Here is a 15,637-nt window from a genome sequence, read left to right as displayed (position 1 = left end):
ATAAAACATTAAATTAGTTTCAGGTGTGCAACACAGTGGTTCGCTATTTGTATATGTTGCAAAACAATCGCCACAATTTGTCTTTGTTAACGTATGTCCCGACCCGGACGTCACCATCTGACACCCGTCCATCGGTTCTCGCTGCAACCATTTCAAGTTCACCTGCTGAATGTAGTTGTGACGCTTAACTTTTGTTTCCAGGGTATAACGGGCTCACGCTCGTGGCAATAATTAAAGGATCTCATTAAAATGTTTCGTGGCACTTTTAGAAATGGCTGCTGCTAGATCGTTGAGAACCAAGCCTGACATTCGTCTAACTGGGATTACTTAGGTTTGTAGGTTACACACGTTCTAGATGTGTACGTTGAGAGCACTTGAACCAACATTTTGGAGTCTCAGAATTTCTTTATAGATCTTAGCTGTAAAAAGGAGAAATCGTTGGTTGGTTTCAAACTCTGATGACCCCAGGATGCAAATGAACTTATTTTTTTGAGTGTTAGGATCTGATACAAAGTATTCATTTGAAAATCAAGGAACTTTTGCCTTTTTGCGATGATAAAATAGAAAAGCTTCAGTGACATGAAGATTTTAAAGTTAAAGCACCACATGACTGGCCCTTCTGGAAGCTGGAGCAGAGACAGCAGTCTCCTGGCAGACGCCCCGCTAGCCCCTGTGGGCTGGCGGGTGGCGGCTGGTGCTCATGGGCCAGGAGCCCGCGGGATGAGCTGGAGAGCTGTCCCCAGGGAGGCTCAATCCAGCTCCAGAACAGTGAAGCCTGGGTCCCCACGTGAGTGCCCAAGGCCATGCGACTCCACGTCCCTGGACCATGGCCTAGCTCATGGACCTGGGACTGAGTCCCAAGCACGTGCTTCCTGGTTTATCCTGAAGGTTTGTGGCTGTGTGTGTGCACCTGTCTGGGGCGTTGTGGGCACTCGGCTGTGTTCAGGCTGGATAGGCAAGGGGGTAGAAAGTAGCACAAGCCACTTTGCCATCTTGTGGCTCTGCCTCTTACCAGTGGCCCGGGCAGTCTCTGGGGCTCTTGGGGGTCACGGCCTGCACTCCCCTTCCGGAATGGCTCAGGGTCTCTGGACTGTGATGCTGGCTGCCCAGGGGCTCTGCATTCTTGTCTCCCTTCCCCCTCCTGAGTCGGCAGCCAGGTGGGTGGTCCTCATATCCTGGAGAGCCCAAGGCACGGGGTCCTGCCAGGTGTGTGGCCGAAGGCCACGCTGGTCTGCTGGTCATGCGGACGTTCCGTTCCTGTTCTCTGGGCACGGACAGAGCCATGAAGGGTATTTTCTGGAAATGTGTGCTTCACCTGCTGGGAACTTCCCGGGGCCAGATATGGGTGACATGGGGATTGGCCTGCCGTCAGAGTGTCACAGGCAGCCTGGGAACACAGCCCCGATCTTTAGGAAGGACCGGCTGCCTTCTGCGGAAATTCAAACCACAGGATTTAATTATCAGCTCCCTCTGTGTGTAGTCTCTGATGGGGCTGGGTGCATTCCCGGCTTCTCGGCGAGGGAGATCAGGAAGACTTATGGCCTCACTGAGTTTGAGGGGGAGTTGCCCCAAAGTCCCTGTTTCCCCAGAGCAATGGGGGTTCACCCAGCCTTTGCCCGCCTTGGCACCTGCCCAGGACTAAAAATACTGACTCACCCTGACCATAATAAACACAAACCACTTTTGATTTTTATAAAAACCCTAGGAACGAGTAGGGGCGCCTGGGTGGCTTAGCCGGTTAAGCGTCTGACTCGAGCTCAGCTCCAGTTTTGATCTCAGGGTCGTGAGTTCAAGCCCCACATTGGACTCCACACCCAACTTAAAAAGTCAACCTCCCCAGGACTTTTCAAGGTTGGTAGTGACTTTGCTGTCCCCACTGGCCAATGACAAAACGGGCCCAGGGTGGTTACTGATGAACACGACGAAGAGCGGAGCGGGTCTGGGGCACAGCTTGACGCTGTCTCTTCTGTATCTGTGCCGCCTGTCCCTGTCCAGCCTCCTGGGGGTTGATGCTCTGGGCCCTAGGGGGCCAGGGGTGGGGTGGGCATGTGCCCTGTCACCATCTCGTCCAGAGTTTTCTAACTCAACTGCAGGTCAGAGGCCTGGAGCGGGGGGGAGGATTTGGGAGAAATCCTAGCATCTGGGGGTCCCTCGGAGGTGGTGAGCTGAGGGCTGTATGTTTCCATGTGGAGACAGGTTCTGCGGGCAGAGTCCCTGTCGGAGGCCCAGATGTGGCCCAGTCGTGAGCGTGATGGCTCCATGTGGGAACACTGGAGCCGAAGTGAGGGGTGTGGGAGGATGGAAGGTAATTCCAGGCTTTTCGAGATGAGGCTCGGTGACCCAGTGGATGCTCTGTCCGCCTGGCCTGCATCCTATCCTCACCAGAACCGCCCCTGACCCAGTCAACCACAGGAGAGGGGCGCAGCTGGTGGGTGTGCTCTAGCAGAAGGCCACTGGGCGTGGGTCCCCTGTCCTAACCTCTCAGAGCCTCTACTTGTCTCCAAGAAACAGAGGTGACAACCGCCAGAATGGGCATTTCTGGGGGATGGAGAGTGCGCAGCTCACTGCCAGTGTTTTGAGCTGGCTGGGTCGAGGGTCTGGATTTTTGTCTGTGTGAAGTGAAACTCCCTCTGAAGACCATCAGTTTGGTGTCACTGGGCAAGCCTCGGGAAGGCTGGGTGAGTCCCCTGGCCCTGCTGTGACTGGAAGGAAGCGAAGGTTCCTCCTTCGCCTCGGGGGGGGGGGGGGGGGGGCTCCCAGCAGAGAGCATCCTGTCTTCGAGTGTCTGGTGGCTTTGTTCAGGAAGCAGCTCATTCTGGGGGTTCCTTGTACTTGAAGTCAGGTGACAATGCAGAAAGGCTGGTGGGGATGGGAAGCAAAGCCCCCAGGTCCTCAGCCTCATCTCCCCGGGCCCAACAAAGGCACCAACTGGCCTGCCTGGCTCCCAGTTTCCCCCGGACAGGATGGGGCGGCTGCTGGCTTGTTCGCGCAGACCCCCACCACGGACCAGAGGCCAGGGTACTCGGGCTCTGGCCGCGGGGCTCCGCGGCCTCAGGTGGGCTCTGGGTGTGAGGGACAGAAAGGCTCCCTGAGGGGCCCCCAGGCCCACAGCGCCCCTCCCCTGGACCATCTCAGTGCAGAGGAAGGGGGTCTGCTTCCTGGTGTGATAATTATCCTTCCTATCCATTCATCTGCGGGGGAGGGGGAGACCCTGTGTGCTTGGATGGGGGTCTGCTGTGTCCTGTGGCAGTTGGGGGTCGAAGCAGGTGGGATACGCCCAGTGGGGACAAGCTCTGTCACCGTCAGTGCGCGGGGCAGTTGGGGTTTCCTCAGTGTTGCCGAGGTAGGACCTACTGAAGTGGCCAGTGCCCGGCAGGGCCCCCTGAGTCCTGTCCCCCTCCAGCGGCAGGACAGAGCAGCGTGAGCTGGGAAGGGAGGAGGAGGAAGGTTAGACAGCCAGGATCTGCCCCAGGTGTGTGCTTGGGAAAGACCCAGGTGTGACGCCAGCCCCCAGAGATGGACCTCGGGTGTCCGATGCCCGGCTTGGCCTGCGTCCGGCCTCGGACCAGCAGGGAAGGCCGCGCACGGAGGTCTCTGCGGAGGAGAGCTGCCCGCAGCTCACCGGGTCTGCAGAGTCTTTCCGGTCATCAGAGGCCACGTGCTTTCAACAGTGCCCTCAGGCGGCACTCTGGGTCATGGAGCCCCTGCCCGGCTGTGGACGGGCCGCGGAGCGGTGACTGGCCTGGGACAGCAGGGCGTGTGCTGGCAGTAGTGGGGTGCCCGGTGAGCGACACCGCGGCGGGAGCCGGGGTGCATTCCGCTCCGGGGGGCCTCGGATCTGGGGCCCGGTCACTCGGGCCCTGTGACGCAGCTGCGGGGCCGGCCCCGCCTGACTCTTCCCCTGGGAGATCCGACCAGCACCGGGCGCTGGGGGTGACCGGGCGAGCCCGGCTGCTGCTTCCCGCCCTCGCAGCGGGCGGGGCTGGGGGCGGGGCCCGTGGGGGTGCACATGGGCGGACGTGAGCGAGCACGTGCGTGTGTGCGCGTGCCCGTGCGCCCGTGCGCACGCACATGCCTCAGTTTTCATTCCTGCGCCTGTCTGCGTCCTGTGGGACCCGCGGGCCGCCCCGCCCCCGCCCCCGCGGCCTTCCCGGACTTCCCCGCGCGTGTGGGGGGGACGAGCCGAGTGCGGAGGGCGCGGAGCTGTGCGTGCCCCACGCGGGACCCCGGCTCTGAGCTGGCGGCCCTCCCGCAGCGAGCCCTGCGGCCCGTGTCCCCCGTCGGTGCCCGCCCCGGCTCGGGCTCCGGTCCCCAGTCTGGTGGGTGACGCGCCCTGCGGCGCAGAGCTGGAGCTGGCGCTCGATGGCTGGCCCCGGAGCCCCTGGGGTGCGTCCCTCGCAGGACAGGCCTCGCTTCTCTGCGGGGGTCTCGCCCGCCAGAAGCCCGAGGGGGCCGGCTGTGGCCTGGCAGGGGCAGGCCTGGCTGCAGAGGTCCGGGGAGAGCCCGGGCGCGCAGACGGGGCGCGGGAACAGCACCTGCCCTCCTGCCCAGGGACCCCCACGCTGCCCCATCCCTCTGCTCCGGGCTCCTCCCCAGAGGGGCGGCGGCCGAGCTGAGACGGACCGAGTCACCGGTGTGGACGTCATGAAATGCCGCCAAGCTGATTTCTCTCCTTCCGGCGGCGTTTATTGCCCCCGCTCGTCTGCGTGTGGAAAACCCCAGACAAAGGTTAGATCTTGCGGACAGACAGGGCCTGGAGATGGAGATGGGCTTGGGTGCGCGCTGGTGAGAAGTCGGGGAGGCCGGGCAGGAGAGGGGTCCTGCGCCGAGCCCAGAAAGGCGGCACTTTTCAGTCCCAAAGGAGAACTGGGAAACTCAGAGAGGGCCTGAGCCAAGCCCCAGCACTCACCAGGGCGCAGAGCCCAGGAGGCCCTGGGTGCACGTGGGCCGGGGCCGCTGCAGGAGGCTTGGGGAGGGGCTGCGGGAGAAGTGGGGGGCTGGCAAAGGGACCGTCCTGGCAGGACTCCCAGTTTTGCGTTTGGGGAGGTTCAATCGGGCTGTCATGTTCTGGACTTCCCACAAAGACCCCGTCCGGGTTGCTGGGTCTCACCGGCGTCGAGGCAGCTCTTTTGGTTGTCACCTGTGAGGTGGGCCACCTGTGTCTGATCCATGAGGAGTAAGAAAGCACGGCAATTTCTGAACCATGTGCTTTTCGTGTATTTAAAAAGATTTTATATATTTATTTGAGAGAAAGAGAGAACAGAGGGAGAGCAAGAGGGAGAAGCTGACTCCCTGCTGAGTAGGGAGCCTGACACGGGACTTGAACCCAGGACCCTCAGATCATTTCCTGAGTCAAAGACAGACCCTTTACCGACTAAGCCACCCACGCGCTCGAACAGTGTGCCTTTTAAATAAGAGGAGGTTTGGGCTGTCCCTATGAAAACAAGCATCTGCCTTGTGATCTGCAGGCCTGGGGAGCTTTTGCACTCTTGACAATCCTTTCCAGGGGCCCCCACAGAGTGTGGAGCCCAGCCTCGATGTCAGGGACCTTTGTCACGTTGGGGGGGGTCCTCCTGTTTGCTGGGATTCCCGTCCCTTCTGCTGGTTCTGTGGGTAAGGCTGATGGTAGATCCAGCTGACAGCTGGAAACCATGTTTGCACTGTGGGCTCAACAGCAGGATGACTGGCTGAGCTCAGCTTGTAGACACAGTTCTGTGCCCATCTTGTGTTTGATGTCGGGGGCTCAAACAAGTTCGATGCAGATGGCATCTCGGGTCCTGTGTCGCTCCATGGGGGGAGAGGGATGTGTAGTAGAAATGGTACTGAGAGGGCGCCTGGGTGGCTCAGTGGGTTAAAACCTCTGCCTTCGGCTCAGGTCGTGGTCCCAGGGTCCTGGGATCGAGGCCCGCATCGGGCTCTCTGCTCGGCAGGGAGCCTGCTTCCTCCTCTCTCTCTGTGCCTGCCTCTCTGCCTACTTGTGATCTCTCTCTCTGTCAAATAAATAAATAAAATCTTTAAAAAAAAATGGTACTGAGAAATGTTTGCAAAACTGAAGTGTGAATTTGCCCTGGAAAAATGAGTGGCGATGAATGAATCTTGTTTTTTTTTTTTTTTTTTTTTTTTTTTAGGATTTTATTTATTCGTTTGACAGAGATCACAAGCAGGCAGAGAGGCAGGCAGAGAGAGAGGAGGAAGCAGGCTTCCTGCTGAGCAGAGAGCCTGATGCGGGGCTCCATCCCAGGACCCTGGGATCACAACCTGAGTGGAAGGCAGAGGCTTAACTCACGGAGCCACCCGGGCGCCCCGATGAATGAATCTTGAAAGTGAATGAACGAAAAGAAAGATGATTAGTGATCTCAGTTTTGGGGCTGGAGCCATGAGAATAGATGGGTGTCTGCACCCAAATGGTGGGACGCTGGGTTGGTTGGTGTGTGTTTGTGGCTGAAAGGAGGAGAGCCTTGCTGTTTCACTGTAGAAACAGGAAGATGGATGTTCCGTGCCAGAACCCGAGAGGTTAATTCTGGCCTTGAATCCACCACTGGAATTCGCACATGTGTTAGCCATAAAGACCTCGCTCTAGCCCACCCTGGCTGCTTCCACAGCTAAGACATTGGAGTTGCTCACGGAATCAAAGATGGGAAGTCAGAGTGTTGCCCTGACCCAGGTCTGTGCGCCTCGCTTTTGGCTGGGCACCCAGCAGGCCAGGTCAGTAGGGGCCCACGGCTGGGGTTACAGGCGAGCAGCCTGAGGCCAGAAGGCTCCCTAGCCCTTCTGCTCCCTCCTCTTCTGGCCAAACATGATCAAGGCAGCCTTTCCTTCTCCCAGGAGCTGCCAGAGCTGAGATCACTGCCCCACAATGGCAGCCGTGTCCCCTCTGTTCAGTGGGGGTCTGATACGCTTAAGAAAAGAGCTGTTCTGTCCCAGGATTGTGCCCTCCCCCACTCTGGGCTGTCCTTCAGGCTAAGTGACCCTTCCACTTTCCAGGTGTCTGGCTTCCCCTTCTTGTGACACTCTGCCCCCACCCTCCTGGTCACCTTCAGCTCCCATGCTCCCAGTTTTAAATTTCCTTCCAAGATCACAGAGCCGGAGAGGAAAACGGGACATGATTTTCCAGCAGCTGGATGGCCCCGAGGATGGTGAGGAGGAGAAGAGAGTAGGGACCTCAACACCCCAGCTGTGGAAGGACCCTAATCCTGAGCTTTGAGCCTGCTGTAACCCATAACCAGTCCTCCTCCTTCTAGGAGGGAGGGCTCCCGGTTTTCCTTGGTTGCGGGAGGCACATTGGAAAGAGAGCCCTTCCGAGTTGGGGTTTTCCTTCTTTGCACACTGGCCGGCTAGATTACCAGCCATACTGAACATAACAGAGGCAGGTTTACTGGACCACAGTCAAGATTTTAAAATCCTGGAAGCCTGAGCCCGCAGGTTTGACTTTAAGCCCCTAGGTTGGCATTCTTGGAGAGGTCTGAAATCCTAGTCAAGCTGACCCCCTCCAAAGGCGTGCGTAATTAAGTCTGGCTGCGGCTGAAGGTTTGCCCCCCCCCCCCCAGCCCTGCCCTGGGAGGCCTTTCTTCTCCGCTTTGCCTGCCTTTGGCTGAGAAGCCTTTTGCCTCCTCCGTGGAGCTGCGGTCTGGGGCGGGGGAGGAAGGGCTAATTCGTGTCAGATGGAGGGGCGCCGGGGGACCTTGCGCTCGCTCGCCTGGCTTTTGTTCCCGGCATCCGACGACTTCTGACGGTTGAGTGGACTTGGAGGTGCCGGCTGCGTCCTTTTGGGTCTCTGGGGTCGAACTTTGCCCTGGACTTCCAGGCGCCGGGCCCAGGAGGCATCCCAGCCGGGCTCTGCCGCGGGAGAGGGGCCAGCGCCCGCTGCGACCGTCCTCACTTGGCCAAGCCCGGTTCTCCGACGGTGTTGTCCGAGCGGCCATGCGGCTGCGCGCCCTGACCTCGGGGCCGCCCGGAGGGTGCGCGCGCCGGGCCTGGGCGCGCCGGCACCGGCGCCAGGTGAGTGGGTGCGGGCGTGCGGGGGCGCGGGCCTCTCGGAGCCCGGCGCCGGGGCGTAGGGCTCAAAGAGGGGAGCTGGACGGTTCGGAACTGGGGAGCGGGGGCGGGGCGCGGGGGTTCTCCAAAAGGAGCGCTTTTGGGTCAGTGCGCGCGCGCGCGCGTCCTTGTGCCCACGTGTGTCCACGAACCCTTGTCTGCGCGTGCTCGTGAGCTCTTGTCTGTGCACATCCTCGCGTGTTTCTGTGCACGCGCGTGAGTACTTTGTGCGCGCGCGCGCAGGGGAGGCGGAGAGGGAGAGAGGGGAAGCAGGAAAGCCGGCCTTTGCCCGGTGGGAGGTGGGCGCCTTGGTGAGCGCACGCACGTGTGGGAGACAGTTCAGGGTTAACTTTCTAATACAACTGCCTTTTGAAAGGGCTTCATTGGACTCCTTTTCTGGAATGGAAGTAGGACACTGGTCCTTGATGCACTGGGGGCGCAGCCCAGATTTCTTTCAAATGGAAAGGGCCCCTAGCTTTGTGCTGTTGGGATGCGCTGGCGTGTTGCGGTGATACAAGTTCACCAGGGCCACGTTGCAGTCGGTGGTCCACGGAACCGTCCTGCACCGCGTTTGAATTAAACGGAGCAGATTCCCCGCCTGGCTCTCGCAGCCTTTTCTCTGAGCTTAATAATTAGGCATTTATTACATTCTTTTTCCTCAGAAACTTTTCTAAGATTCTGGGAAATGAGAAATCAGAGTGTCACACCACTTCTGTCGCCCTGCATTCTGATAACTAGTTTAATGGCCAGATGTTATAGCTGTGGAGCTTGGGGACAGTGTGTGGTGTGGAGATGGTGACTGGACGCCCATGCCCTCTGGCTGCCAAAGAGGGGAGACCTCTCTGGGTGTCATCCCAGAGGTTTAGGGTCTACTCTGGCTATGCAGGAAGGTTTGGTGGCCCTTTAACTTCAGGGTCAAGTTGATTTGTGTTCTTACCTCAGGGTCTGCTCCCTGCGATGCTGCCTTCTGGTTTCCCAGGTACCAGAACTCACGCCTGAATCCTCTTTCCCTGGGAGGAAAACAGCGTGGTCGCTGCTGATTTAGCCTTTGTGTGGGTCACCGTGTTGCTACTGTAGCATTAGCCCAGAGAACCCCCCCAGAGAGCTGTGTGCAGTTTTGCATCTGGAGAGGAGAGCTGAGCAGAGCTGTTCCCTCCCACGCTCACATGGAGCTTTTCCTTGCTCAATTTTGCCGAGATTTTTAGTTCTAAAAAGAGACTTTCCAATCAAGGCCAGCACTAATTACCGGGTAACCCTCGGGGAGTCCTTGTAGAACAGGCAGCCCTGCCCGCTGCCCTTCCAACTGTCTCCTCCTAACAATTAAATGCAATTTAGATTCCTGAACTGAGCCTGCTGAATGCCGGAACGTGGAACAACCCCCCCCCCCCCCCACATGCGCTCTGGGGCCCCACCTCTGGGGCAAAACGAGCAAAACGAAAGCGCAGGATCAGGTGAGAACAAAGGCCACCTAATCCCGCTGGCTCATTTCACAATGGAGACGCTCCGTACAGATGAAGCGTAGCAGCTGTTATTACACTATCTGGGGCGAGGAACCTTGGGGATGCGCCCAGGACCGGGGACGGGACTGGCTTCAGCGTGCCCCGCCCCCTCCTCCCCAACCACAGCACCTCTGCTGTTTACCCTCCAGCCTTCTAGCTGTGGCCCAGTGGGCACCAGCGGGCAAGAAAACCGCAGGAACACAGTGCTTCTTTCTCCCTGGTTGGAATAAAGGTATTTGGGAGGAATAAAAGGTCACACTGTCTCCGGTTGGCCCGCAGACTAGGGCCAATTCATTCCTTTAACAAATGTTAATTGAGGGCCCGAGGTTCTCTGCCTGCCAGGCGCTGCGCAGAGGGGCTCAGAGACGCATGCATGAGAGCCCTGTGTCCTGCCTCCGGGCCCTCGCAGTGCAGCAGTGGACAGAAGGCCCATAAACAAGTAACTCACACACGAGGTGGGGACGTAGGCTGCAACTGGGGCATTGCCGTGAAGACTGCATTTTCAGCTGTTTGAATGGCTGCTCCTGTCTGAGCACGAGCCGGGCGGAGACAGGGTCTGAGCCCACAGCCTCTAACTTTGGCTCTGTGGTTTCTGTTTCGCATCCTCCCATCCGTGTTTGTGGGTCCACGGTTGTCATGGTTATGGGACAGGAGGGCCCTGCCAAGGTCCTGAGCTTCTCGAGAGGAGCACTGCCATCCCTCCCTCTCAGGCACCACTTGCAGGAGTGTCGCTCTAGAAGTTTAGTCTCTTGCAAAGATCTGCGGCGAACGGATGGGCAGGGATGTGCTCACGAAAGGATGTACGGGGATGTGCTCATGAACGGATATGCGGGGATGCGGTCGCGAACGGATGTGCTGGGATGAGCTCGCGAAGGGATGTGCGGGGATGCGCTTGCGAACAGATGTGCGGGGATGTGCTCGCGAACTGATGTGCGGGATGTGCTCACAGCGCCTTGCGTTGATGGAGGATCCTTGCCGTCTAGTCCCTTATGTAGTGGCTGCTCCCAGTCCTGGCTGCAGTTGGGATCATGGGGTGAGTTTTGGGGAAAAAATTGTATTCTAGCCTTACCTCCAGATGATCTGTTTTAACTGGTCTGGGCAGGGTTTTGAGAGGTGGTTTCAGAAGCTGACCAAGAGATGCGCATGGGCTGCTCGTTTGTACACCTGGTATATATAGTGTTTGGTCCTCTACGGTAGTTCTGTTCAGTCCCCAAGTCCCCAGTAACTTGCACAGGGTCCCAGAGCTTGTACCGCAGGTAGCAGAACCTGTGTTCTGCTTGGTGCATGACACTTTGCCTCCTTAGATGGGTTTGACAAGATAAGAAAAACACCACGAGATGCCTGATGATGTGACGAGACTTTGGAGGAATTGGAAATGGTCAGATGGGACGTGGGGGAGAGTAGGACTAGAGCTGGTCAGGTGGAAAGCTATTAAGCTCCCTGCGCTCCAGGAAGCTCAAGTAGCAGGGAAGATGGGAACAGCCCGAACAGCTGTTGACATTGGAATTCCCCCTCTGCCAGTTCCAGTCCCTCATAAGGCCAGCTGGGGATGGTAGCTTTGAGTGATCAGTTATGTCTGCTGTAGGTCAGGGAGTGAGGTCTTGGGGTCTGGATACTTAGCAAATTGTGCACTTAAATATGTGCAAACTTCAAAGTTGTTTTGGCAGTTCTGAGTGCTTTGACTGAAACCTGAATTTTAGAACCATTTGCTGCTGGGATTTCCATTCAGATGGTGTGGAATCTGTCCATTTTATGGAAGAAACTGCATCTTGACTATAATGGAGACTTATCATCCATGAACATGGTATATCCCTCTGACTCTGTAGGTCTTTCTCACTTTCTTTCTGGAATGGTTTGTTTTTGTTTTTGTTTTTGTTTTTTTTTTTACTTTACAGGCCTTTCACATTTTTTGTTAGATTGATTCCTAAGGATTTAATATTTTTTTAAAAAGACGTTATTTATTTATTTGACAGAGAGAGACACAGCGGGAAAGGGAGCACAAGCAGGGGGAGTGGGAGAGGGAGAAGCGAGTTTCCCGAGGAGCAGGAAGCCGGATGTGGGGCTTGATCCCAGGACCCGGGATCATGACCTGAGCCGAAGGCAGACGCTTAATGACTGAGCCACCCAAGCACCCTAGATTTAGTATTTTTGATGATCCTGTAAATGGTGATGTCCTTTGAATTTCAGTTTCTGAATGTTCTTTGCTAAGATGTAGAATTACATTTTAGACAGTCAGTGAGTTCCCATCTTTCAGCTTTGCCGAACTCATTTGTTAGTTCTAGAGCTTTTTTCTACATTTCATGATTTTTTGTTTGTTTGTTTTTGTTTTTAAAGACAGTGGTGTCGGGGCGCCTGGGTGGCTCAGTGGGTTAAAGCCTCTGCCTTCGGCTCAGGTCATGATCCCAGGGTCCTGGGATCAAGCCCCGAATCCGGCTGTCTGCTCAGCAGGGAGTCTGCTTCCCCCTCTCTCTGCCTGCTTGTAATCTCTGTCTGTGAAATAAATAAATAAAATCTTTAAAAAAAATAAAGACTGGTGTCATCAGTGACTAAAGACAGTTATTCTTTCTTTCCAAACTGGATACTTATTATTTATTTTCTTGCCTAATTGCGTTGATGAGACCCTCTAAGACAGTGTTAAATAGAAATGTTGATTGCAGACAGCCTTGCGGTGTTCTGGAGCTTAAAGGGAAAGCATTCAGTCTGTTGTCCTTAAATTGGGGTTTGTGGTAGATTTTTACCAAGTTGAGGAAGTCTCTCTCTATTTTGATTTGAGAGTGTTTATCAGGAAACGGATGTTGGATTTTGTTAGAGTTTTTTTTCCACCGATTAATTGAAAAATTGTGTAGGTTTCTTTTTTATTTTATTGATTGTTATTTATGTTAAACAAGCTTTGCCTCCCTGGGATAAATCCTGTTTGCTACAATGTATTATTTAAAAGTGTGTTTAATTTCTAAATACTTGGGGGATTTTACAAGGATTTTTTTTTTTTTATGGTTTCTAATATAATCCCACTGTGGTCAGAGAACATATTTAGTATGGCTTGAATACTTTTAAATTTATGTGGACTTGTTTTATGTCCCAGGCTGTGGTCTGTCTCAGTATGGACATTACATATGCACTTGAAACGGTTGTGTATTCTGTTGCTGTAGGTCTGATGTTCTGTCAGTGTCAATTAGTTCAAGTCTTTTGAGAATGTTGTTCAAATCTTACCTATCTTTGGTTATTTTCTGCAATAATTATCAATTGTTATTATTGATAAAAATAAGCATTAGTGATTGGGAAGGGGTATATTAGCTTGTAGGCGCTGCCATAACAAAATGCCAGACAGGGACTTAAACAACAGAAATTCATTTTCTTGCAATTCTGGAGGCTAGAAGTCCAAGATTGAGGTGTTGACAGGCTTTGTTTTTCCTGAGGCCTTTTCCTTGATTTGTAGATGGCTCCCTTCTCAGTGAGTCCTCCTCAACTGGACTTTCCTTGGTGAGCAATCTCCCCACCCCCCAGGTGTCTCTTCCTCTTCTTGTAAGGGCACCAGTCCTACTGGATTAGAATCCCACCCTTCTGACCTTATTTGACCTTAATTACCTCTTTAAAGGCCCCATCTCTACATACAGTCATATTGGGAGTTAGAACATCAACATAAGAATTTCATGGGGACGTGGTTCAGCCTAAAAGAGGGATAAATAAGTTTCTGACATATTTACACATTTGCCTCTTTATGTCTTTGCAATTTTTCATTTCTTGCTTTATGTATTTTGAGGGTATTGTTAGTAGGTGCATACAGTTTTAGGATTGCATGTTCTCTTGATGCATATACCCTCTTATCATTATGAAATCCCTTTCCATATCATTGGTAGCATTCTTTGATCTGGAGACAACTTTGTCTGATATCAATATAGCCACTCCAACTTTCCTTTAACATTATCCTTGTGTATTTTTTGTCTTTTTTGTTCCTAAAGGAATATAATCTGGCAATCGTTGCCTTTTAATTAGGGCACTTAAACTATTTACATAATTTGATCATTAATAAATAATAAGGTTTAAGTCTGTCTATCATCTTGCTGTTTGTTTTCTGTTTCTGTCACCTAGTTTTTGCTCTCCTTTCTTTTTTGCCATGTTTAGATTAATCAAAGTTTTATTTTACTTTTATTTTTAATGTTTTAAAGATCTTATTTTAAAATAATCTCTACACCCAACATGGAGCTTGAACTCATGACCCTGAGATCAAGAGTCCTGTGCTCCACCAACTGAGCCAGGCAGGTACCCCTAGATTAGTCGAACTTTTAAGAAGTAATGTCATTTTATCTGTTTTGTTGGATTATTACCTATCGCTCATTATTTTAGTAGTTGCTTTGGGGTTTATAATGCATCTCTCTCGTTGATCACAGCTTGCTTCACAGGATAGTATATGATCTAATGAATAGTACAAGAGCCTTGCAGTAGAATGCTTACATTTCTCTTTTCCTGGGCTTTGTGCTGTTTTATCATAAATTTTACTTTTATGTCTGTGGAACCTCATGTTACACCATTAGTAGTTTTTGCTTCAAAAGTTAATTATTTTGTAGTGAGTTTTTAATTTTAAAAGAAAATCTCATGTATTTATCCACATACTTGCCATTTCTGGCACCGTTCCTTCTGTGTAAAGCTGTCTTTCCAGTTGTGAGAATTTCCTTCGTGCTCAGACTATGTTTAACTCCTCTCATAATGTATGTCAGCTGGTGATGAAATATTTTGGCTTTTGCGTATTGCAAGAATTTTAAAATTCACTTTAATTTTTGAATGCTGTGTTTGCTGGGTCCAAAATTTTAGCTTGGCAGAATTTCTCCTCACACCCTGTATCTCTCTATGGTTTTCTCCCTGCCTTTACTTTCCATGAGAAATCTGCGATTGTGCTTATGGTTGGTCTTCTTCGTAATGTGGCTTTTCCTCCTCTCTGGGCACATTTATGATTTTCTGTATATCACTGGGTTTGGACAGTGTGATTATCATGTGCGTCATTTCTGCCACATTTCTTGTACTTGGGATTTGTGGAGTTTCTTCACTCTATGGGTTAATAGTTTCGCTCTGATTTTGGAAAACTTTTAAGCATTATATTTTCAGTGATCCTCCCGTCCCCTCTTCACAGAGACGTTAATTACACATGTGTTGGGACACTTGAACTTTCCCACAACTCACTGATGCTCTGTTTATCTATGTGTTTACTTAGGTGGTCCTTCTTTCTGTGCCTTATTTTGGGCAGTTTGTACTGTGATGTGCACGTACACCTCACACGTGCTCATCAGTGTTTGGCAGAACATTTTGGAGGGCCCTTGTGCTCCTCGTAGGGGTTCCAAGCATCCCTGTTTTGTGGTGCTCTGGCGAGTGAACTCTTGCTGCCCTCCTCTGCCTAGACTCTTAGCACTGTCTTCTCTGTTCCAGGTAGTACACTGGTCCCCTTCCTTCTGTGCATCCTTCCGAGGTGCAGGAATCTGGGGCAGTCATGGAGCTCACCTCCCTGTTTTCCAGTCTCTGAGGAACTAGATAGAGTGGTTTGCCTGTTCGTGAACGTCCTATAAATAGCCATCACTGTGTGCCTCTGTGTGGGAGCTCTTTCGCTCAGTGCAGTAACACTTGATGCTCACCTGTGATGAGTAGCATGTGATGGTAGCAAGCTCTTGTGTGTCCCTGAACAGTGGTACGGCGTAGGAATATATCACAGTTTGTTTGTCCTGTCTCCTTTTGATGGGCATTTGGGTTATTTCTGTTTGGGGCACTTTTAAATAAGGCAGCTCTGCTCTTTCTTGCACAAGAATTTGTGGGCATATATGTTTGCTTCTGTGGAATGTCTCTAGGAGTGGAATTGCTGAGTCACAGTGTTGGTGTAGCTCTAAAAAATCTGTAAGAAACTACAGTGGTATCATTAGTTTCCCATTCTGGCCAACACTAATCTTCCAGGGGGCTGTGGTTGCTTCGGGTGGTCAGTACGGGCCTCAGTGGATCATCGCGCTGGGAGAATATGCTGCCGTATGTCACCAGTTGGGTACAATGATGGGGGTTTGGTTCTAAGGCAAATTGAATTTTTGTGAGATGATCAGATACAGCTGTGAACTTTGACCCTGCAGACA

The 15,637-nt window shown here is 53.0% G+C and overlaps 1 protein-coding gene across 1 annotated transcript in view; it reads left to right on the top strand.

Annotated features, from left to right (window-relative positions):
- The window catches only part of TNS3 (tensin 3), a 200,710-nt gene that overhangs the window by 24,639 nt on the left and 160,434 nt on the right, over nucleotides 1-15,637 (top strand). The gene's annotated exons all lie outside the window — the stretch shown is intronic.

The sequence above is a fragment of the Lutra lutra genome, chromosome 11, assembly GCF_902655055.1.
Source record: "Lutra lutra chromosome 11, mLutLut1.2, whole genome shotgun sequence".
In the NCBI taxonomy this organism is placed as follows: Eukaryota; Metazoa; Chordata; class Mammalia; order Carnivora; family Mustelidae; genus Lutra; species Lutra lutra.
This window is presented reverse-complemented; position numbering and strand designations above follow the sequence as displayed.